The sequence below is a fragment of the Theropithecus gelada genome, chromosome 1 (genome assembly GCF_003255815.1).
Source record: "Theropithecus gelada isolate Dixy chromosome 1, Tgel_1.0, whole genome shotgun sequence".
Lineage (NCBI taxonomy): Eukaryota > Metazoa > Chordata > Mammalia > Primates > Cercopithecidae > Theropithecus > Theropithecus gelada.
In genome coordinates this window covers 69402819-69426976 of record NC_037668.1, presented here as the reverse complement: position 1 = coordinate 69426976, position 24158 = coordinate 69402819, and the positions used below count along the sequence as shown (strand labels likewise).

The window sequence follows — 24158 nt, the reverse complement described above, 5'->3', positions numbered from 1 at the left end:
AGAGTAGAGATTGCCTGGCATGCCTTCCCATGTGGAGGTAAACAGTGCACAATCTCAACTGCATGGGGCTGGCCACTCAGAGCGGGAGGCACATGAGCACTCTCTCAGGTCCCCACAAAGGTAGTCCCTCCCTAATGTCACCCTGATAGGGTAGAGGATTCTATCGAATCCTTCTAGAGGCTCCCTGAGCACTCACCTGGGGGATGGCCCCTCCTGGCATCTCCCAGTGACTCTAGAAATTCTAACAAGTCTTCTGTTCATCAGCTACTGGTTTCAGCCCCAGAACATCCCTGAATCTTTCTTCAAGCCTGCATGAATTGAAGGTCAAACCCCAGGCTTACTGACCCCAACAGGCCAGGGTTCGGCCTGGCCAGGTCTATTGCTGCAGATAGCAAACCATTATGAGCATGTATTCATTAGGGCAGGTAAGGTGCTAAGCACTTGGCATGCAGTAAATCATTTTATTCTTCCAGCAACTCTATCATATATGGCTATCATTTTCCTTTTCTACAGATGAGGAAACTGAGGTTTAGAAAGAGTCAGTAACTTTCTCATGGGCACAGGTAATAAGTAGAAGAGCAGGATTCAAATCTGACCCCAGATCCCCCTCTTAGTGACTTCACTGTACCATCTACACCCCGCTCCCAATAGGCTTCTTGTTCTTCCCTCTTGGAATGAAAATGGATCCAAGACCTTGGTTCACATAGTTGTCCTCTAGGTGTATCCACCCACCAGAGACCCTCCTCACCTGTCCTAGTACCTGGACTTGAGCCTCAGCATTGGCCTTTTAAGAGCCTTTGAAGCTGCTCCAGAACTGCCATCTGAGAGAGAGTAAGTCCTTTCTTGTCGCACCCAAGGCCCTCCATGGAAGCATAATCATAAGTTGCACTTTTTAATTTTCACAACGAAATCTTGTCATTGCCCTCGTGGTAGTTCTGGTTTCTAGAGGACATGGCTCTGCCTTCTGTGGGTAGCAGAGTATCCTTTGCTTCTCCTGCCAGTGCCCTCGACTTGGCAAAAGACCAGGGATGCAGCAGGTGCCCTGGGGATGGTCTAATGCAGCAGTTCACCAGCTGGGCTCCAAGAAGCCCCAGAGGTCCTGCAGAACCCCTTCAAAGGGCAGCCCCAGGGGAGCTGAGGGGAACAGAATGAAATATATCCAGCTCAGCTTCCACCAGAGCACCCTGCCTTTATCTGTCTTACACACAGATCTGCAATTTAAGGGTTATTTTCTAAGAAAAGATTCTGTGGCTAAAACTCACTGGTCAGCTAGGTACATTGATGCTTTTTTCTACACAATTCTGCAATGTTTTCCTTGAACTGAGCTCCTGTGTCACCCTGGCCACTAAGAGAATTGCCTTTACAGAACCATAGCTTAACATTCTTTCTTTGACATTGTTAGAGAACCAATAATCAGGACTTGCTGTCTCTGTGGGCAACACCTCAGCACATCTGCAGAACAGTAGAGAAAGTTGTCCATTGTGTTGCTTAGAAACTCCTTGAAACAAAGACCCTGGTGACTAATTCCTCTCCAAAATCTGGGCCAGGAGAGTTTGACTTTCCTAGCTTCCTGGTCCCCTCCTACTGCCAGACAATTAAAACCCATCTTTCCTCTTTACTGTGGCCACTAATATGCTCAGAGCATATTCAGCTAGGCATCTCTCTTTTTAAAATACATGTATTCCAGCCTGGCACGGTGGCTCATGGCCTGTAATCCCAGCACTTTGGGAGGTGGAGGTGGGAGGATCACCTGAGGTCAGGAGTTCAAGGCCAGCCTGGCCAACATGCTGAAACCCCTCCTCTACTAAAAATACAAAAATTAGCCAGGTGTGGTGGTGTACACCTGTAATCCCAGCTACTAGGGAGGCTGAGGCAGGAAAATTTCTTGAACCTGGGAAGCGGAGGTTGCAGTGAGCTGAGATCACACTTCAGCTTGGGCAATAGAGTAAGACTCCATCTCAAAAAAAAAAAAAAAAGTAAATAAATAAAAATAAAACACATGTATTCGGACACAACAATAAGAACAATAAACACCGGGAATCCTAAAAGGGGACAGGGAGGAAAGGGGGAAAGGGTTGAAAAACTACCTGTAGTGTACTATGTTCACTACTTGGGCAATGAGATCATTTGAAGCCCAAACCTCGTATGACAAAATATACCCATGTAACAAACTTGCACATGTACCCTGATTTGTCCTGCAGGCTGTCAACCTCTGATATAGCTGTACCCTAGTTTTCAACGGTAGGTTCACCCTTTCCATGTGTTTGCACGGTCGTGTCCCAATAAAACTTTATTTACAAAAACAGGCTAGCAGTTGGATTTGTCCTACAGGCTGTCAACCCCTGATATAGCTGTACCCTAGTTTTCAGTGGTGTGTTAGCCCTTTCCATGTGTTAGCACTTAGATTTGCTGTCGGTATTCAATGTCTCAGTATTAGAAGTAAGACCGCATGGAACTTGCTTAGAATTTTTTTTCTTAGACTGTCTTCCTGGGAATTGGGATGACGACGCCCAGAAGTGTGGATATTTGTGAGGCAAAGTTCTTGATGCACACTCTGACGCTGCCTTTCAAACGCACTCTGTCTATTTTCACTACCAGCAGCGATGTGAGAGCACCCATTTCCTCACACCCCGTGAGCGCCAGACAGTGTTCTTCCAAACACTGGCTTCCAGCACCCCCTGCTCCTTTACATCTGCTTTTGCTTTTGTCCAGTGTTTTGAGCCTCGATCTGCACTTTTGTTCCTTAATCTTCCTCACATCCTTTTTGGAAGTAGGTAAGATACAAGCAAACAAGTTTCTGGGTTTTATAGGTCTGTCATCCTGGGGTCAAGTTCAGGGAGTGGAAGGAGCCAGGGAGAAGCAGAGGCCTGAAGATCCAGTGTGGACGGCGCAGGCTGGTAGGGCTGACAGCTGTCCTTGTCTGCTGGATGGAGAACACCCTCTGCCAGGGGTACTGAGGGAACTTCCAGAGGCTGCATCATTATGGGCCAGGCCAGGGTGGGGAGATGAGAGCATCTTGGAGAGAAAGAAACAACATGGTGGGAAGGGAAGGAAGTGAGTTTTGGCATCAGATGGGCACAGGCGTCCATCCAGGCTGCATGAGTGAGCCTGGACACGTTCTCTTGCCTCTTTGAATTACCCATTTTGTCATCTGTAAAGGGCATTAAAAAGGTCAACTGCACAGAAGTGTCATGAGGGTTCAATGTGAGCCTTTATACCAGAACCTCACACAGTGCCTGGGCACGTAGAAGGACTTGATGTGTCTTTGTTAAATTGAATTACCTTGCATACCACTATCTTAGGAGCAGTGGGAAATTGATAATATGAATATTTTTAAAAAGAGTCTATGAATCCAGTGCCCACCACATGGTAGGCTCTAAAATAGTAATTGATGGGTGAATGAATGCATGGAACTTTGAAGTCAAACAGCTCCAGCTTTGTCATTTACTAGTTCTATGATCTTCACAATGCCTTTCCCTCTGTATGGTTCAGCTTCCTTTTCTGCAAAATGGGTCTGATGAACAAGGATATTGACATGTGCTCACAGATAAGGAAACAGACATGGGCAGCTAAATGGTTTGACCAGGGTCTCATGGCTGGTGTGTGGCAAGATTCAAGTGCTCACCACAGGCTCATTGTGAAGTCTAAACGAGGCAAAGAATTCGCTTCTGGCTCGATGGATGTTAGCTCCTCCCCATAGGCAGGACAGGCTGCCAGCCTTGGGATCTTAGTGGGGGAAACAGACTAAAGGAAGGGTCTGTAGCCACCACAGGGACTGGGACTGACTCAGAGGCAGCTGCATGCAGGCTGCTAGTTGCTGGCACTGGCGCTTGCAAGGAACTCTTCTAAGCTGATTCTCTGGAGACCACCTTTCCCAGGAGCCCATTTCCCAAGCAGCTGTCTCGCCTCCACAGAGCCCAGTTCATGCTGAAGCCAAATAGAGGATTTGCCTTTTCATAGCAGCCTTTTGGCCTAGAAGGTGGAGCCTGGGCTATACAAATGAGTCCACCCCTGGTGAAGGCCCCCAAAGCCCCTGACAGGGAGAGAGCCGTAGAAGCAATGCTTAGCACAGAATGAGTTGGCCTGTAGGATGAGCTGCTGTTGATCCTGTAAGCTCATTGTTCCTGTGGCTGTGGATTGGGCCAAGGTGCAGGAAGCTTCACCTCCTGCATATGACATTTAATCCACCCAACATCCCTTCAAGGTAGGTGTGAGTATTCCCATTTTACAGATGAGGATACTAAGGCAAGTACGAGAGGTAAGTATACAACCAGTGAGTGACAGAGCAAGAGTGAGGACTTGAATTTGAGTGTCTGACTCTAAAACCTGTGTTTCTAACCATGAGTCACATTTACTGCCAGTTGGTGGACAGGCCTTTGAATCCTGGAATCACGAATCTCCTCCCGCCTGGATCTGTGAGCAAGGAACTGGGGGACTCCAGTTTCTTTGGGGCCAGAGCTTCAGCTATTCTTTTGCCTTGCCCAATAATACTTAAGCATAGATATTTAATAATACTTAAAGCATAGATATTTACTTCTTTACAGAAAGTATTTTATCCATTCAACAATCCAATAAATGTTTATTAGGGATTTTTTATGTGCTGGGTCTTATGCTAGATGCTGGAGATACATCACAAATAATAATTACAACTAATCCTTACTATGCACCAGGCACTGTTCTAGGCATTGTACATGGATTAGATCACTTAATCCTCACAACAACCCTATAGATAGCTATTATCCTTTCTTTATCGAGGAAGAAATTGAAGCACAGAGATGTTAAGTAATTTGCCCAGGGTCCCACAGCTATTAAGTATCAGAATCAGGATTCGGACGCATGCAGTCTGGGATCAGAGTTCATACATTTACCTGCCCCCACACTGTTAGGGCTCTCATCGTCTCTGCCCTTCTGGAATTTAGAGTCTTTCTTTGCCAACAGTCATGTTAAAATAACACACACAAAAATTTAATTCAGTTTTGTTCGCTGAGAATCAAGAAGGAATGATCCTGGATTTGTAAAGTGCTTGACATCAACAGGACCAGCAGGAAGGAGTCAAGATCATGAGCAGAACCTTGGTCCATTTCCCACTGTGGCCTTGACAGCTGAATGTCCTTTGTCAAGCCTTGTCACCTCTCTGGGCCTTCATCTCTTTACAGAATGGATTGTCAGTAATGTACCTATTCTCTTCTTCCCAAAATTTTCATGGAGACTAAATGAGGTGGCAGATGGAAACAAGATTTCACAATAGGAAAAAGCACTGGGCAAGGGTTTGTTATTCAAAGTGAAAATTGGGTGTCAGTGTGATGAATAAGTGAGTGAATGAATGAATGAATGAATGGTCCTAGCAGTCCTGCAGCTTGGCTCCATGGGTGACAAAGAGCTCCCTTCAGGACATCTGTTGGGGTTTTTCAGGGTCCTAACAAGGCTCTTTACCCTTGACCATGCCCCTTGAGTTATTTTGCACTTGATTTGTGTGAACCTCCAAAACTGTTTTAGCAAACATTTATTAATGTCTGCTGGGAGACCAGCCTTGTGCTAGACTCTGTAGGGAGACAGAAATGAATTTTCAATGGCTATGCCCCTAGGGGCTCACAGGTCAGGAGGAGAAATTATATTAATAATAATGGTAATAATAATAACAATAACATGAACAATAATAACCTGTAATATCTGAGCATTTTCCACATGAGGGATGTTGTATTGAGGTTTTATGTACATCAGTTCATTTAGTCATTACAGGTCAATGAATTACTAAAAATACAGCTCCCATTTTACATATGGGGAAACAAATTCAGAGAGGTTAAATAACTTACCTAAGTTCACACAACTCCGAAATTGCAGAGCTGGGCATGAACCAAAGAAAGAAAATATGGATACAAATAACTCTATTATAAAGTATTATAAATGTGGATACAAATAACTCTATTATAAGGTATTATGAATGTGGATACAAATAACTCTATTATAAGGTAGAAACTGCTGTATACCCTAGTAGAGAGACAAGGAAAGGCTTCTGAAGGTTCAGGAAGAGAAGGGAAGCAAGATGGTGCTGGTGGTGCTGCTGCTGTTGTTGATAGTAATGACGTTGATGTTGATGGGGATGATGATAATCCTTGGGTGCCCGTTTGTTGAGCTTCTGCTTTGTGCCAGGCTCTTACCTGGGTGCTTTCTACTATCTCATTTACCCCTCATAACAACTTTCCAATGTCAGTTACATCTGCATCTTGCTCTTGAGGACTCAGAGCTGGAGGAAGACCAGATGGCCTCCCTAAGGGCACCTGGGCTAAGCTTAAGTGTACCTCACTGCAGAGCTGCAGCTCCTTCCTGAACCAGGATCCCTAACCTTTGAACCAGCGGGCTGGGCATCTCAGAGATGCTCCATAAATGTCTGTTGAATGAATGAATACTGAATGAATGGATCCCCAAGGGCTCAAAGCCTTAAGCCCAGAAGACATAAATAACATGTCTCAAATGAGTATGTGTCCAACTGTAATTTAAACATATGTAGTGGTGCTGTAATTACTAAAATACAAGTTAATTGCAAAGCATTAGTTCATTGTAACTTTTGTACTGTTTATTTTCTCAATGAGAAGATAATAGGTATATAGTTACCATCAGGAGGAGTTTGGAGAAATACTTTCATACAAAGAGAGGTCATTGTGCCGAAAATGGTAGGAACATTCTGCCATCCTGCATGGCTTAACCAAAGTGCTTTGCCCAGCACCTGGCACAGAGGTCACTTGGAGAAGGGAGGCAACCCACCAGCCTGTGGCATTTGTCCTGGGTCTACACCCGCCTTTCTTACTGGATCTAGGCTGTTACACTCAGAGACTTCACCTGACGCCAGCATCTAACAACCTTCCCAAATGGCAATGCTTGCATGAATGAATGAATAATGAAAGCAAGAATGAGTGAATGACAATGAACGGTGCTTAGGGAACCCACAAAGGGTGTTTTCCCCGAGGAGTGTTTGAAAGTGGGAGTTCCTCCAGCCTCAGGCCTGAACACAGGACCAGCATAACTGTGGGGTTCCCAGGGGCAGACAACTTGTGACTTTCAGCTCTGTACTGGGATTTTGAGACTGTGGTTTCATCCCCAGGGACCTGATCTTGACCTTGTCATAACCATGTTGGAGAAGGGGTGGTGGCTGGGGCCTTGCTTTCAGCAAGGCTGTGCTCTCCATTTTTGGATGCATTTTTCAAACTCAGATGAAAGTTGACAGATGGCGGTGGCATAATATTCTCACTTTCTCTACTTCCCACAGGCCTCCCTCCAACACAGCTCTCCAAGCTTTAGAAATCTCTGACACATCTCGACCATGAGACCACGGCTGGCTTTTGGCAGGTGAGCCCTCCCCATCCCTCATCACACCACAGGACACAGGGCAGTTTCAGCATAGCCCAAAGGCCACTAGGCTGTGTTTTGAGGCCAGGAGGTAGACAGGAATGACCTCAGCCTCGGGCAGGAGAATGGAGCCCCACATGCTACCGAGACTTCAGGAAAAAGCCACCCAAATGTCCCAAGTTCTGCAGCTGGCATTTCTGCAAATGGCAGCATATGGTCATGGGAGAGTCCTGGGCCGGGAGCCAGGGGAAATGCTTCTGACCCCAGGCCTGCCTTTATTGCTCAGGAAAATCTCATGCAAGTGCCTCCTTTCTGGGTCTCTGTTTCCTGGTCTGCAAAGTGAGGGAGTGGGACTTGGTGGACCCAGCAGGGCTCAGGCCAAGGCCATGGGCTCTGGGGAGGACAGTAGGGCTGACTCTGCAGCTGTGTACCACATCCTTAGAACTCAGTCTTCTGTTTGATTGTTCCATGGACTTTACAGCCACAGAGATCCTGGACTGGGCTGTGTGTTCACCATATATGTGTGTGTGTGCATTTTGGGGAGGGGCCTGTATTCCTCCTAGTAAACACTGCTGGAAGTCAAACTCAGATGCAATCACCAGCCCCGTGCCTGCCCTCTTATGACCTTGTCATCAGGACATCATTTATTGCCTGTTGTGCTCTATCCTCTGTGCTGGGCACTGAGGCACAGAGATGAACAAATCATGGCATTGTCCTCAAGAAGCTTCTGCTCCAGTGGAGGAGATCGACGTGCAAATAGCCACAGAACAGCAAAACCTGTGAAGGCAGGAGGGCTCTATTCTTTCAGGGTTTGGTTGTGGGGGTAGTTCAAGGAAGACAATTTGAAGGTGACACTTGAACTGGACTTTGAAGGATGAATAGAAGTTCACCAGGTGAAAAATGGAAGAAGAGCATTCTAAGCCAAAGGGACAGCAAGTGGAGCAGTGGAGTCGCTGGGATGCAGGGCCCAAGAGGAGGAGGGTGGGAGTGAGGCCAAGAGAGCAGCAGGACTCTGAAGGTCACCCAGGAGCTTGGGCTGGGTCCTACACAAGCAGGGAAGGGAGACAGTCAGCCCTGTGGTTCTGAGAGAGGCCCCTAGCAGGGTGTGGGAGGGCGGGGAGGAAGGTGGTGGGGAGGCCTGAGATGAGAGGAGGTGCACATGTCAGAACCTAAAGAACATCAACAGGGGCCCGGGGCAGAACACCGCGTGCTGAAGTGTCTGTGACCTCAGCTGTCACAGACTCCACCATCCCTCTGCATCCTTTCAGGTCCCCGGGGCCCCATCCTGCGTTGGGCTGCCACTCCGGCCACAGGACTGCTTCTCTTCTGCTCTTCCAGCTCCCACTCACTCTCCTCCTTTCCTGCCCCTGAAGGACAATAGGCCACCCCCTCCTGGGCAGCAATTTCGTAAGAATTCAATGCTGTTCCCAAGGCCCCTAAAGACTTCTTTTGATAGCAAGGTTGTCCTAGAGTAGTTTCTGTGTGGTGGGTAAGAACTGGCAATTTTATGGTTTTACAGTTTCCTCTCTTGGTAGAACTCAGAACACTTTCACACCTGTTGTCTCACAGGAGTGTAGAAAGAGTAGGTTCTGGGGCCAAAGAGAGCCTTGCTGCAACCCTACCCCATGCCTCCTTTGAGGAGCAGTGGAACCGTCAGAGCCTCAGGAGGGCCTCTCTGTATAGAACACCCACCTCCCGCAGTGGTGCCAGAGTCAAATGCAAGAGCTCGAGCGAGAAGCCAGCACGGTGCGCACCACGTGGTCAGCACTTACTTTCAGGGCTCCCCTGCCAACTCAGCCCTGCGATGGAGTGGGTGGCAGCTGATGGGCAGGGCTGGCCTAGAGCCACTTATGAGTTTTGGGTTCAGAAGGTCGTGTGAGCAGTCAGCATGCGTGCCTTAACGGGAGGTCAGGCCAATGGGCTTGACTTTCCTTTGAAAAGTGCGCTCAGCAGAGCTTTCCTGACACCCCTCTGATCCTGGCATTGGTGGACGCTAGGGGCCCAAACAAGAGCAAGTTTGTGCCTTCTCCAGAAGGTGCACATAGAGGAATAGCCACACACTGAGAGCAGGAGCAGCCCCACAGGCCCAGGGCAGAAACAAGAGAAGCCCAGGAGAGAGGGAGCGACATTTGGTGGGGGCTGTGGCTAGAAGAAGCATTGTGGGGGTGGAGCAAGGAGTGCTGGCACCCAAAGGATCCATGGGAGTTCTCAGCTCAGCAGGGGGAGGGCATGGGGCCCCAGTGGAGAAAGGCATGGCATGGGAAACACCAGGGTGTGTTGGGGTGTCAGTAGTTGGTGTTTTCGATATCCTGCCCAGCAGAACTCCCTGTCACAGAGAAGCATTCATGGAAGCTTAGCACACAGCCCCCTCATCAACTTGATTCTCATCGGGAAGGTCACACCCAGGGTCAGGCCCCACAGTTCAAGGGCAACATTGATGAGCTCCATGATAAGACCAGATAGGCAACCTCTAATGCCTCTAAGACTTTTCTCGATTGGAGTTGAGGGCACACATTAGCTGCAAATGGTGACATAATCCTGGTGATGTTATAACATCTGTGCTGGGTGCTGGGATAGAGATGAATAAACTCAGTCCCTACCCAGGTAGAGACAAGGAGGGAACAGGGCCTCAGACACCTGTACTGCATGCTCATCAATGCTCTCATGGAGGGGTGTTCAAAGTGCTATGGGACGGTAGAGGAGGTAGCAGCCAGAGGAGAAAAGCAGGGTGGGCACCATAAGGAGGGAATCTGCACCAGAGGGTAATGATGAGAATGTTTATAGCAACTGGGGTTTATTGAGCACTTACTACATGCCAGGCACTGTTCTCTAAGAGCTTTACACAGATGTACACTCCACCTGCACTAGTCTATGAGGCAGGTGCTGTTTTCATCCTCTTTTACAGATGACAGCTGATGCACAGAGAGACTGTGACTGGCCCAAATGCACAGGGCTATGAAGTGGCTTAGCCAGGGTGAGCCTAGCCAGTCTGACCCCAGAGTCTATGCTTGAATGACCCTGGGTAGCCTTTCTCTGAGCACTAGAGGCACCTACAGGGTTGATACTATATCTTTTGCTCTAGCACCTAGCAGGCCCTCAATTAAAATGTGTTCACCAATAAGAATGCACAAATGCCTGGATGAACTGGGCCCTGGAAGACTGAGGGCAGCATATGGGGATAGAGGTGGCACTCGAGCAGAGGGAGGAACTGGAGCAAAGGCCTCAGATCAGGGCATCTGGCGTTGCTGTGTGGTGCTGCCCCTCCCAAAGCACTGGAAGACTGAGAGTTTAGACAGCAGCCTCTCCAGCCAACTTCCTCCCCTTCCCCTGTCCCAAAGGCCTGGCACCTGCCAGCCAGTCCTACCTTGGGATTTGCTGTGCCCTTTGTTCCCCCACGTCATGATTTGTTACCCGTCCTCTCCAAGGTTCCCATGGGTAGATGACCATGACCCCCCAGAGGTAAGGAAGGCGTGCACCTAGAGGGGCTCAGGAAAGAATTCAAAACTCAGTCCCTTAAGAGGTTGCTTTCGGAATGTTTGAGACTTCAAGGAGTGGGGTGTTTTTGTTGTTGTTTTGTTCTGTTCTTTTTTCAAAGGCCCTTCCTTTCCTGAAGCTCAGTGGGCTGTGGGTGGAAAGCTAGGATTGGGATTTGGCTCTGTGGCTTCTGAACTGGTCATCTTTGAGTGAATCAGTTCACTTCTCTGTACCTCAGTTTCCATCTCCATTAAGTGGGAATAAAACCAACTACAGAATTAAGTGGGACAAGGCTTGGGGAAACTCCAGTGCAACACCAGCCTCAGTGAAAATCTGCCTCTCTGCTTCCTGCTTTGCTCCTGGGGCCTCCGTCTCCTCCGTACAATGTGGGATTGGGAAATGTTGATCTTTAACACCAGCCAGCCGCATAAATATATTCACATACACATAGATACCACCTGTCATAAGCATATGCAATTTAATCATTTTATATATTTCATGGGAATATGTAACATAGCATCTTATTGTGTATTCTTCTGATTACAAAAGTAATACGTATGTATTGAGAAAATTTTGAAAAGTAGAGGAAAAGAACTCACTACTATTCCACATCCATGACTGGGCTATTTAGTAAATTCCTCTTCCACCTCTTTTTCTATGCACATACACAGATTTTTTTTTTTAATTAGGATTATACTCTGCATTCTATTTTTTAACTCAAGCTGGGCTATTGAACCAGGCTGCTGCACAGGGCTGTCGGTCTCCGTGTCTCGGAGGAACAAGAGGCAGCAGCTGCCACAGCTGTTTGGTGCCCATCTGCCGCACTCCTGCCCGGGTGGCTGCTTGGAGGCATCTGACCTTCGGATGTTCAGTGTGTCTGGCGGGTGCACATCTGACACTAATTTTAGCTTGGCCTCTCAGGCTCACTGGCCTTGGGGCCTGCACATAATGAGCGCCTTACGTAGACAGCTGCCAACAGTGCAGGAAGAAGCATCCCACCTTAAAATGTTCCTCATCACCCGCCAGCACTCTGCTCTTAGAGAACAAGCCAGTTCCCTGTTCCTTCTCCCACCAGGAAGGGGCTGCTGTTGACGTCTGTGGCCCAGCAGGCTGTGCCCCGTGGGCAGGTGGCCCACCAAACACATGCGAGATTGCTTCTTTGGATGGGGTCATGTTTTTACAGGACAGGCTTTGATTGGAGCTGGAACAGCTGAGAGAGACTTCCCGAGACATTGCAGGCTGTGGGGCATCTGAAATGCCCTCGGGGGTGTGGACTGAGCTTCAGGTGTCTCACCCTGATGCCTCACATTTGTCAAGTAGGTACAAATGTACAGTGTCATTTGATACCCCATTTTGTCCTGAAGACAGCCCTGTGTATTAGGTGGCAGTATTCCCATTTGACAGATGAGGCAACCGAGGTTGAGATGGGGAAGTCATTTGCTGGAGGTCACACAGCAAGATGGTGGCAGGGACTTGACCATGGATGTGGGTCTCTCACTCCAAGCCCAGGGCTCTTTCTGTTCATCAGCACCATAGGTAAGCAGCTCATCCAGGGCCATAGCCATCTGCTGTGACTCCTTATGTTGGGATTATTTGTCCAAAATGGAAACGCTTTAATTTTCACCTGAGAAAGAGTTCACGTTTATTGAAAACAAATATACCTAGTTGGTCTGTTTCTAAAGCACAAATCTAACCATGGCAGGCTCTTCCTTCAAAATGTAGGGCATCTCCCTCTGCCCACAGGATGAAGCCCGTATGCCCCCACCTGACATCCAACCTCCACAGCCTGCAGTGGGCTGACCCCCCAAATCTGGGCACCCTCAGCATTAGAGATCTCTATTGTGGCTCTTGGGCAGGGTTGGGGGTTTTCTTTGTGATTCACCTGCTGATCGGAATGGAGCTGCACGAAGCAGGAGGCTCGTAGGCTGCTCATCCCCATGTCCCTGAGGCCTGCACTGGGCCAGGCACAGAGTCAAGTCCAGTAAATGTATTGGCCCCCAACCCATGGTCCTTCATGAGAAACCTGAGCTCTAATCTAGGCTTACAAATAAGCTGAGGCCTGCCCAGCCTCTACCAGCCCGATAAGGAAGCGGCTGCTTGGCGGCACTCCTAGGAGGCGCCTGCAGGGCTGTCTAAAAGCCGCAACCCCCTGGGCAGGCAAGGGGGAGGACTCCGGAGGGCCATCTCCAGATGGAGACCAACATCCCGCCTCCATGGTGAGTCCTCCACCTCCCCCATCCCTCCACTCCCCAGTCCCATAGCAACCATAATGCCTGTATGATGTGCCCCCTGCCTGACAGTAGCTCTTTGACTTAAGCTCTTTAGGAATGATTTACAGAAGCGGCATCATACAGCTCTGGGGGAAACAAGTTTTCTAGGGACTGTCTTGTTTAGTGACAGCAGGACCCTTGCTGTTTGACTCTGTACAGCATTCCCCTCTGGGCCACAGCCCCTCAACCTCCCAGCCTCTGGTGGTCTGGAAGTTATTATAGGAGAGGCAAGGTTTTTAGAGTCCCACAGCTCTGGCTTCAGCTGCCCCTACCACTTACTAGGTAGGGTTACACCTCTCTGAGACTCAGTTTCCTCATTTGCAAAATGGGACTAGTGATCCCAACTTTCAGGGTGTGGTATCTTATTGGTAAAAGTCTAGCACAGCGACAGGCACATGGTGAATAATTATATTCCTTCTCCCGGAGGCCTTTTAGGGCCTGAGAGCCTGCCTGAGAAATGCTCTGTTGCTTGGTGAGGGTGGCAGTCTCTGGGGACAGGTGTTGGGGCATGTTGCACATGACACGCAGTCTAGTAGTGAGCCACTTCTCTCATTCTGACACATTCTTGGGGGTTTAGCCAAGGACAAATCTTTTGTTTTCTAATGAAAGCCTATGAAAGAGGGTTTTTGTAACTGATTCATTTCATTTCACAATCAGCTTTCCAGGAGGATGTCTTTCATTCACTTGTTCATTCATTCACCCTGCACATATCTCCCGAGCCCCCACAACCTGCCAGGTGTGGTAGGAAATGTACAAATAGGCCATGCAAGGACCCTGCCTTCAAGGGGCTCACTGTCTAGGCAGTAATTATAATTCTGGGTAAAAAAGTGGAGTGGGGCACACAAAAGTCAGAGTGCTGAAAGGGGAGAAATTAGAAAAGATTCCTGCAGGGCTGAGTAGAAAAGCTTTCACCAAGAAGGTGGTACCAAAATAAGGCAGTTAGAAAGCATAGAGGGAAAAAGACTTCATTCTCCAAAGAAATAAAAGCATAAAATTATGAAGAATCAACTGAAGAAGGTATTATAAATTGTTCTATAAATAAAATTGAATCTCAAAATCCCCCCAAAAAATTGTTCATAAAATGGTTACGAAGTATATCTGGAAAAATAAACATGGACGAATGGCCTAGAAAAAGTCAGTGTTGGTACAGAGAGAGACCTGTGGCTCAAGGAACAGAGAGCCCAGAAGTAGATATCAGTGTGCGTGAGGCTTAGTATGTGAATGCATGGCATCAAGAATTAGAGATGAAAATGCAGGTGATTGCTGTTGTGTTCTAAAGACAACCAGCGAGCTATTTGTAGGGAGGGAAGGGAGTGCAACTGGCTCCCTACCTCAGTTCCTACACCAAAATAAATTCCAAGGAGATTAAAAAACATGAAACCGTAATGATACTAAAAGAAAGACAACGAGGGAATATTTATGTCATACCGGAATGATGAATGCCTCCTTACATGTAATATCAAATCCAGAAACTGTGAAGGAAAACAATTAAAAACCCTATGGGCAAACACCCCACCGTAATCAGGTTAAAGGATGATAACAAAATAAGAAAAGTATTTCAACATAGGCATGATGGGTGAAAGGTTAGCAGCACTAATACCCAAAGAGCTCTTGTAAGCGAAGTATTAGATAAAGACAAATTGCCAGCGGAAACATGGGCAGAGGCTATGAACAAGCAATTCACAAACGACCAAATACAGAGCATAGAAAGCATGTGAAGAGTCGTCACCCAGGGGCAGAGGATGCACATTAAACAATCAAAGTGTCCTTCGGGGGCCGTTTCAAAGAATGAAAATACTTGGGGAAATGCAGAATGAGGAACAGGAACACCGGAACACTGTTTAGTGGGTCACGAATTGATACACATTTTCTGGAGGGGAGTTTATATGTCAATACTTTCAAATGTCCCTACCTTCCAACTCGGTAGTTCACTTCTAAACAAGTATCCTAGAGTGCCCAGGATTATGTGTGTAGGAAAGCAGCAGAGCATTGGTTAAGAGTGTGGAGTCTGAGATCAGAATGACCTTGTTTCAAGCCACCTGGCCCTAAAAAAGTTCCTTAACATCTCTAAGCATCAAAGTCCTCATCTGCAAAGTGGGCATAGTAGTGCCACTTTCATAGGCTTGTGGCAAAGCTTAGATGAGATAACACTTATAAAACTCTTAGCAGAGGCTTGGGCCCCTACTAAGTGCTGAATAAATGCTAGCTCTTTTATTATTACCAATAAGGATGTTCATCATAGTATTGTTTGTAATAGCAAATAATGGGACGCAACCAAATTGCCCATCAATAGGGAGCTACTGGTTATTCATCACAGAAATGTGCACAATGATGCAGCCCTCTGAGGACCCATATTTATGAAAATGGAAACACGCCTTTGACATATTAACATATGATTTTTTAAAGTATCAAAAGGGTATGGGACATCCATTCCAAATTGCACAGAAGCATACATCCATGTATCTAGAAAAATGTCGTTGATCCTTGTTATTCACAGTAGGTATGTTCTATAAAGTCCTCACAAACACAGAATTAGCAAATACTGAACTGTTGCTCCCGGGAGAACTACAGCAGGAGATTCCTGCAAGCCTCTGGTGACAACGTTTTTGTCAGCTGATCAATGTATAACCTTGTTTTATGTGTGTTTCTGTTTTAACATACCTTATTTAACATAGATTGTGGATTCACTAATATTGAACTTAGGGCCAGTAGCACCATAAGTCCTCTCTGAACAAAGCTTACCTAACACGGCGTTTCCTCTGTAAGGCGCGCAGTAGCTCCCCTGGGCTTGGGAACACCGGAAAGCACTTCAGCTCTGTATTTGGAGGCCATTTGAAAAAGTAAAATCACCAAACAAAAAGTGCAAAACTGTGAAAACTGTCCATAGTGTCCTTTTTGTGGACACTTGTTTATCGTATGGGATCTGAAACTAGAAGACAGAAGGTCGCCTCATTCAGCCTCATCTAGGAGCACACACGTTAGGCGACACAAAATTTTCACCACGCTGGGCTCAGTGGCTCGCGCTTGTAATCCCAGCACTTTGGGAGGCTGAGGCAGGTGGGTCGCTTAAGGTCATGAGTTCAAGACCAGCCTGGCCAACATGGTGAAACCCTGTCTCTACTAAAACTCCAAAAATTAGCTGGGCATGGTGGCACAGGCCTGTAATCCCAGCTACTCAAAAAGCTGAGTCAGGAGAATCGCTTGAACCTGGGTGGTGGAGGTTGCAGACAGAGCAAGACTCTATCTCAACAAAAAAAACAAAACTTCACCACTCTGCACATCCACAAATGACTATGAATGTAAGTATTGATTTGGAGGTTACAAATAAATTTGATCAAGTAGAAAAATTTGCAAATACAGAATCTATGAATAATGAGGATTGACAGTATCTAAAAAGATAGTGTCTTCGTTCATTCAGGTTGCTATAACAAAATACCATAAACTGAGTGGCTTAGAAAAACAGAAGTCTATTTCTTACATTTCTCAAGGCTGGGAAATTCAAGATCAAGGCAGATTCATGATCAGATGAGGCTCTACTGTCTGATTCATAGGTGTTACCTTTTTGCTGTGTCCTCAAATGGTAGAGGGGATGAGAGGTCTTTCTTTGGCCTCTTTTATAAGGGTACTAATCCCATTCATGAAGATTCTGGCCCCAGAACCTAATCACCTCCCAAAAGCCCCACCTCCTAATACTGTCACCTTGATGGTCAGGATTTCAACATATGAATTTTGGAGGGATACATACATTCAGGCCATAGCAGATGGTCATGTCAGTAGTGAGTCAGGATTTAAGGGGATTTTTTTCTGTCCCTCTTTATACTGATAATGCTTTAACTTTTTACAGTGGGTACATATAATATGATCAGTCAAAGCAATAAAGCTATTTTTAATCTAGAAAGAAAACTTGTTATTGATGGCACTCCATTGTCAAGATAAAAATCCATACTCATTAGAATAATATAGTTAACACTTTTATGTATTGTTTGCTATGTGCCACACAGACTTCTAAGCCCTTGACATATATTAATTCATGTAATGGAGTCTTCTCACCAAGAAACTCCATGAGATAGACTGTATTATTATCCCCATTTTATAGTTGAGGCAAAGAGAGGTCAGATAACTTGCTCAAGGTCACAGCCAGTAAGGGGCAGAGCCCAGGTTTGAACCCAGGAAGTCTGGCTCCAGAATCCATGCTTTCTTTTTTTGTTGTTTTTGTTTTTGAGATGGAGTTTCACTCTTGTTACCCAGGCTGGAGTGCAATGGAGCGATCTCAGCTCATTGCAACCTCCTCCCCCTGGGTTCAAGCGATTCTCCTGCCTTGGCCTCCCGAGTAGCTGGGATTACAGGTGCCTGCCACAACACCTGGCTAATTTTTGTATTTTTAGTAGAGACGAGGTTTCACCATGTTGGCCAGGCTGGTCTTGAACTCCCAACCTCAGGTGATCCATCCACCTTGGCCTCCCAAAGTCCTGGGATTACAGGTGTGAGCCACCGCGCCGGGCCAGAATCCATGCTTTCAGCCAACAATATGTAAGTGTGCTCAGTCCCAAGCCTGGCACAGGGCTCTGGAGATGCCCAGGAGGATCTGACCAGGCTCCTGGCCCAAGGCACTTCTGGTCTAGGTTGAAGACAGTGGCAAGGGTGCACCAGGCACTTCAGGCTCGTGGAAGCGGGGTGCTCCCCATCCCAGCCTGAGGACTCAGAGAAGGCATTGCTAGCCCAGCATTCAGTGTCCCCATAGTCTCCTGCCCTTCTTTCTCACTTCTTTGCAGGCACACCCTCCCACCAGGGTGCCCCTGCCATACCCAGCCATCCCCTGCCCCTTGAGCCAGCCATGTCTCTCAGACAAGGCTCAGCTCAAACGCCATCTTCTTTCTCTGACCATCAGGAAGAAGCAAGGGCTCCTTCCCCTGACCTCCCAACAGCTGATTCCTCTCTGTTTTGGAACTTTATGGTTATTGTCTTTCTACTCACCTGTCCACACTCCCCCGCCATAAGCTGGTGTCAGAAACCTTTTATTCCCAGCACCCAACACAATCCTTGCACATGTTATCCAGCAATACAAGTGTATTGAATGAAGAAATGAACAAACATGTGGAAGTATCTAAGATCTGAGACTCCCAAAGACCTAGGCACACGAGATTGTGGCAAAGTAGTTGTTGAAGGCTGCCAAGGCCCCGGAGGACCCTGGAGGGCTGAGCTGTCTGGCTAGAAGCCTCTGTCACCAGGGGACTGGGAGGCGGAGCCGACAGGCTGCAGTGCCAACATTAGCCAGGGTGCTCTTTCTGCGGCTTCTGAAGCACCCCCACCCTAGTGAGAAAGACTAAGAAAGGTCCCATTCAACTTGTCTTGGCACTTCTAAGGGAAAGGATGGGGTTTGGATTAGCTGGGCCAGGGACATCTTTTCTAAAATAGCTTCATGCATATTCAGCTGCTCCCTGAAATAGTCGGGCAGCTATTTTCAGCAGCTTCTACTCAGATGCCCACACATAATGGCCTCTACCTTGAGCATGTAAACCAGTAGGAAGCAAAGCAAAGGGTACGGGAGGACAGTGTCAGAAGGCTTTTCATGGCTTTCTACCACTCCCCCCAAGCCCTTGGTGTGTTTTTCCTCCCAGGGACTCTCTCCCATGAAACGGAAAGTCCTGGTTACTATGACAACTTGCTGAAGGAGGTTTCCCCGCCAGTGACCCTACCCACCCAGATCCCAGAAAGCGCAGACTCACCAGGGCAGCCATAGCTTGAGGCATGACCTCCAAACACTAAGTTGGCGAGTTCACTCCCAAGAGAGCCCCTCGGTGCCTGTTCCCTCATGGTTTGCATGCATTTCTAATAGGTGCCCCGTGGAGGCTGAGGGAGGCCAGTGAAAGACCGGACCCTACCAGCAGGGGGTTGAGGTCACAACAGACAATCCAGCTGGAAGGGTAAAGAGAGAACCACTCGACCAGGGAAACATTTATTTGCAAATACCTACGGAAACATCAATATGTGCCTTGTGCTGTTTGCTGGGGAAACAAAGATAAATAAGACTCCGTTCATGAAATGAATGGGTAAGCAAACATTTGTAAGTGTCTTTCTCTAAGCTGTAACTCTGTTCTCCCAAAAAGATTGTTTTTAAATGTTGGAAATACAGTGTCCTAAGTGCTGAGGTTAAGGTGAGGACATGGGATTCCCGGGGGAGGAAATGGGCTCTCTGAGGAGGTTGGGAGGTGAGTTTGAGCAGAGAGGTAAGAGTTTTCTTGTGAGACTAGCAGGTGGTGGCCTGTGTTCCAGGTGGCCAGCACAGCACACCTGAAGCAACAGAGGTGGGAAAAAACAGGTCCGTTTGGGGAACTCCCAGCTCAGGATGTCTGGAGCATGGTGCCGAGGAGGAGGCAGAATGATCAGAGGAGAGACGGGGGAGCCACATCACTGGGGCCTTGGAGGCTCTTCTCTGTGAGAAGAGCTCCCTGGGACTACTGTGTGTTTGGATGGATTCCTACCCACCCCAGTCCACCTAAGGTCTCCTTGTGTTACAATGTAGAACAATGATTAGAAAAAAATGAGATTGTGTTAAAAGTTTCACAGTGAGAGGTGTGACTTTAAGAATGAGTTAAGCGTTCATTCCACCTTCCCTGGAGATGTATCAAAAATTAAAATGAACTGGGAGGCCAGAAACCTGGATCCCAGAAAGGGCTGGGGAGGGACCAATGTGGGGCCTCTAGGCCTCAGCCAGGTCAGCCATATGACCAGAAAAAGTGATTGCTTACATTTTATACATCTGATTATATTCGTTCTCTTGCCCCATAGCCATCCAGGAAAAGAGTTCTGTTTTGTTCAGGGCACCCTGAGAAAGGCAGGGAAGTGTGCTTTGATACCTTTTAGGAAGACAGCCACCCAGAGGGGTCAGAGGAGAGCAACAGAAGGGGTCAGATGAGAGGAACTGAGGGAGATCGGCTCGGCTATCTGGAGGTCACCTGTCAAGCATGCCCTGACCCCATGTCACTTCCCAATTGGCTTCTTTGAAGGCATTGGGAACCATCAACAAGAACCGTGGTGCCCACAGGCAGATGCATCTTTCTGCTCTGTTCATCCCCCATCGTTCCTCCATCTGCACTCAGCCTCTTTATTTATTTGTTCATTCATTCATTCATTCATTCATCTGGAGCTGTGGCTGGGAAATGGTTGGCTTAGATAATGGTTTCTTCACTGAATTTTCAAGGATCTGTGAAACCCCTGAAATGATAAGAAAATGAGTACATATCTCATGTTCATTTTCTCATAGCTCATAACTTTCAGCAGATTCTCAAAGGAGCCGGTGACCCAAAAAAGGTTAAAAACCACTGATAGAGATGGGAATTGTTTTATTTTAAAACAAATGATTTCACCTTTCGGTAGATAAGCAGGGTGAGGGAGCATGGAGTGAAATGCTCCCTAGTTCTGCGCTGAGCTTTCTCAGATGGTGAAGGGGCACCGGGGACTCTGTCATTGCTCCCAGCATCACCGTGCACCTAAGTATGTGCGTTTGCTGCAGCTGAGCCAGGTCCAGAGGCCCTCGGAGCACAGAGGGCGGGGAGCAAGATCCCTTACCTAAGACTGCTCTGTTTCTCTCCCTTCCCAACCACAGCCTTGCTGCGAGGTCCCTTTCCAGCCTGCATGTGGCAGAGCATGATGAGGCTCTCTTGGTTTGGAGAGATGTGGAAAGCTGGAAGAAATCTGAGAAAGGAGAGGCACATAGGTTGGAGTTGCAGAGGTCTGGATATTTAATGAAGCTTTGAAGAGAAGGGGCAGCTAAAGTTTAGTGATTAGCTCTAAAAGTCAGCTTGTGTCACCTTGGCTGGAAAACCTCCCATAGCTTCCTATCTCTGAGTGAAATTCAGTGAAATTCAGAAGTTGCACAAATGCCTTCACAGCCCCAGTGATTGTCTTGCCCCCATATCCTCTGGTCGGTATACTGTTCTACAAACTCTGGCCTCAGGGCCTTTGCACTTACTGTTTCCTCTGTTAGGAAGCGTATGCACATGGCCCATCCCTCACTTCGTTTGGGTCCTTACTTAAATGTCCCTTTCTCAGTGAAGCCTTCTCTGGTCCCCTACTTAACAAGGCAACACCTCCTACTGCCACCACCCCCATTCTGTTCCCTTTTTTTGCTTCGCCTTTCTTGATAGCACTCAGGACCAGCCCACATGCCACTGTCTGTATACTGTGCCCAATCCCTGGAACAGGGCCTGGTCCATAGTAGATGCGAAATGGTTATTTGTGGAGTGAATGAATCCATTCTTACCATGCTCCTGTGTTTATATATTGTAATCTCATGCTGCTCCTGTGATGACTCTGCAGGGTGGATTTTATTCTCCCTTTTCACAGATGAGAACCAGAGACTCATAGCAGCTAGAACTGCTTCCTGGGTTCTGCGGTCTCAGAACTGCTGTCTATTTATACTCCATCCCCACCCCTGGAAGACTTGATACTGTCTTCACCAGGACTCCTTGACCCATAAAAGAGGCCAGGCTTTTGCATGGGTCCAGTCAGTACTTAGAAGTACACAGCACACTCTCACAATCCAGTTATGTCCAGGCTTGATATGTCCTGGAAGTGGTCAGGCATGTAAACTCATCAACGGCAAAGTCAAAGAGAAAAGAAGACAACTGTAATGGGGCTTTTGATGGATTCCTACTCCTTGCTTTCTCCCCATTGTGTATCTTGAACATCAGCCCATTGTTCTGGAAGAGATTACTTAAGTGGTGACTTTGAAAATACAGTCTATGGCCGGATGTGGTGGCTCATGCCTGTAATCCCAGCACTTTGGGAGGCCAAGGTGGGAGGATCACTTGAGCCCAGGAATTCAAGACCAGCCTGGCCAACATGGTGAAACCCCATCTCTACTAAAAATACAAAAAAATTAGCTTGGCGTGGTGGTGTGTGCCTGTAGTCCCAGATACTCAGGAGGCTGAGGCACGAAAATCTCCTGAACCCAGGAGGTAGAGGTTGTAGTGGGCTGAGACTGCACCACTGCACTCCAGGCTAGGTGACAGAGTGAGACTCCATCTCAAAAAACAAAACAAAACAAACAACGAAAAACCACAGTCTAGAACCCAAAAATAAACCCAGAATTCATCAAGACATGAGACAACCCCCACATGATAAGCCAGTCCATTTGCTTGTTTTCAGATCCACTGATGCCTGTTGTTTCCACTGTTACACACAGTTCTAATACATGCCAGCCCATGAGATAGGGAGAGTTTGCAAGACAGAGAGGCGGGTTGGAGAGAGAACCATGCTACACATACCCCAAGTGTTCCTGGTGCTGGTTATTGAGAGTTACAAAGATGAGTATCACACAGAAGGTGCCTTAGGGAACTTACAATCCAGCAAAAGAAACAGACAGAAAACAAAGAAGTTCAAATATATTTATTTATTCAAATCCCGACCCTGTTCCAAAAAGGATTCAAGGTAGAAATCAGGTTTGTGATATTGTAAGTGCTACAGTTGAGGTGGAGACCTGGGTTCATGAGATAAAGATGATCTCTTCCCCTGGAGAGTTGAGCTGGGCATGGGAGCGAAGCAGCATGGTCCACTTCGTGAGCTCCCAGGAGCCCATGTGGCTGGAGAGGGGGGTGAATGCCATCCATCCAAGGGATGTGCTGTGAGCCTTTCCTTCTGCCTGAGGAACTTACAGTGCAGTGAAGGAATCAGGCAAGGAAACAAAGACTTGTACTGTATCTGCAACCTCCCTGCCTTGCTCTCAAGGACCTGCTCTCAACATATAGAAAGCCACAGACTGAAGGGACCTGCAGCAGTTCCTGTGGTGGCCAAGGCAGGTGCTGCTACAGGCCCTGGTCCTCCTGGATCTCTACCCTCAGGCTGCACTCGTAACAGTCCCAAAAGTATTTCTGCTTGGGGGAGTAACACTTTGCATTCAAACAGCAAGGTACAGTTTGCAGAACACCATCACATCCATCTTGTGTGTTCCTTCAAGAAGAAGGCTGGGGGAGTGCCAATTTTTCAATGTATGGATGGGACAGTGGGGGCTCAGAGACAAGTCTCATTCCTGAGAAGTGTTAGAGCCAGGACTGGAATCCAGGGAGAAGGAGAAGAGGCCCTGTCCACACAAGCACATGGTAGTAGGGCAAACACAGGCATTCGACCATGTAACAGTAAGAGAAGGTTCTTTAGCAGACGGGAGAATATCCAGACTCTGGAATCAGATAGAACCAGGTTCACATCTGGCCATGAGCTGTGTGCCCTCACCTCACCAGTGAAAGAGAATAATGGTATCCACTTGGCAGGTTGTTGTGAAGATTAAATGAGAGGATGCATGTGAACACACCTAGCACAGTCGCTGATGTCAAGAGCCAATATGTCTTAAGTTCGTGGTCTGGGGCAGGCCATTATCTCATCTAATCCTCCAAGCAGCCTACAAAGTATATACTGTTACTTGTAATCTCATTTTACAGATTAAAGAAACTGAGGGCCGGGCGCGGTGGCTCATGCCTGTAATCCCAGTACTTTGGGAGGCCGAGGCGGGCAGATCACGAGGTCAGGAGATCAAGACCATCCTGGTTAACACGGTGAAACCCCGTCTCTAATAAAAATACAAAAAATTAGCCGGGTGTGGTGGTGGGTGCCTGTAGTCGCAGCTACTCGGGAGACTGAGGCAGGAGAATGGCATGAACCCAGGAGGCGGAGTTTGCAGTGAGCCGAGATCGCGCCACTACACTCCAACCTGGGTGACAGAGTGAGACTCCATCTCAAAAAAATAAAAAAGAAAAAAAGAAACTGAGTTCAGGGAGGTTGATCAAAGCACCCATAGCCAGCAAGTGATGAAAACTGAAAACAGACCCCAGAGCCCAGCTATTAAACATGAGGCAGTAATTATACCTCCTCTCATCTCATTGATGAACCTTCAGCCTGCACAAGTTCAGCCACATACCAGGTCTATGGAGGTGACGCCTGACCCCAGCAGGAGGACAGCACCATGGGACTGTACAGCAGGGAGTTGCTGGAGACCCTGGAGAGGCCATGTGAGCTTGACCTTGGAGGAAATGGTCAGCAACTGCAGCCTTGGGAAGGAAGGGCTGGAAGGTCACT

At 47.5% G+C, this 24158-nt stretch overlaps 1 protein-coding gene across 2 annotated transcripts in view; it reads left to right on the top strand.

The window, feature by feature from the left end:
* The window catches only part of HIVEP3 (human immunodeficiency virus type I enhancer binding protein 3), a 409424-nt gene that overhangs the window by 203960 nt on the left and 181306 nt on the right, over positions 1–24158 (top strand). The window contains exon 2 of one of the 2 annotated variants that reach the window (XM_025363569.1): positions 7265–7344. The exons of the other annotated variant lie outside the window; for it this stretch is intronic. The gene's annotated coding sequence lies outside the window, so the exon portion shown is untranslated. The remainder of the gene's footprint in view (positions 1–7264; positions 7345–24158) is intronic. 2 annotated transcript variants of the gene reach the window in all.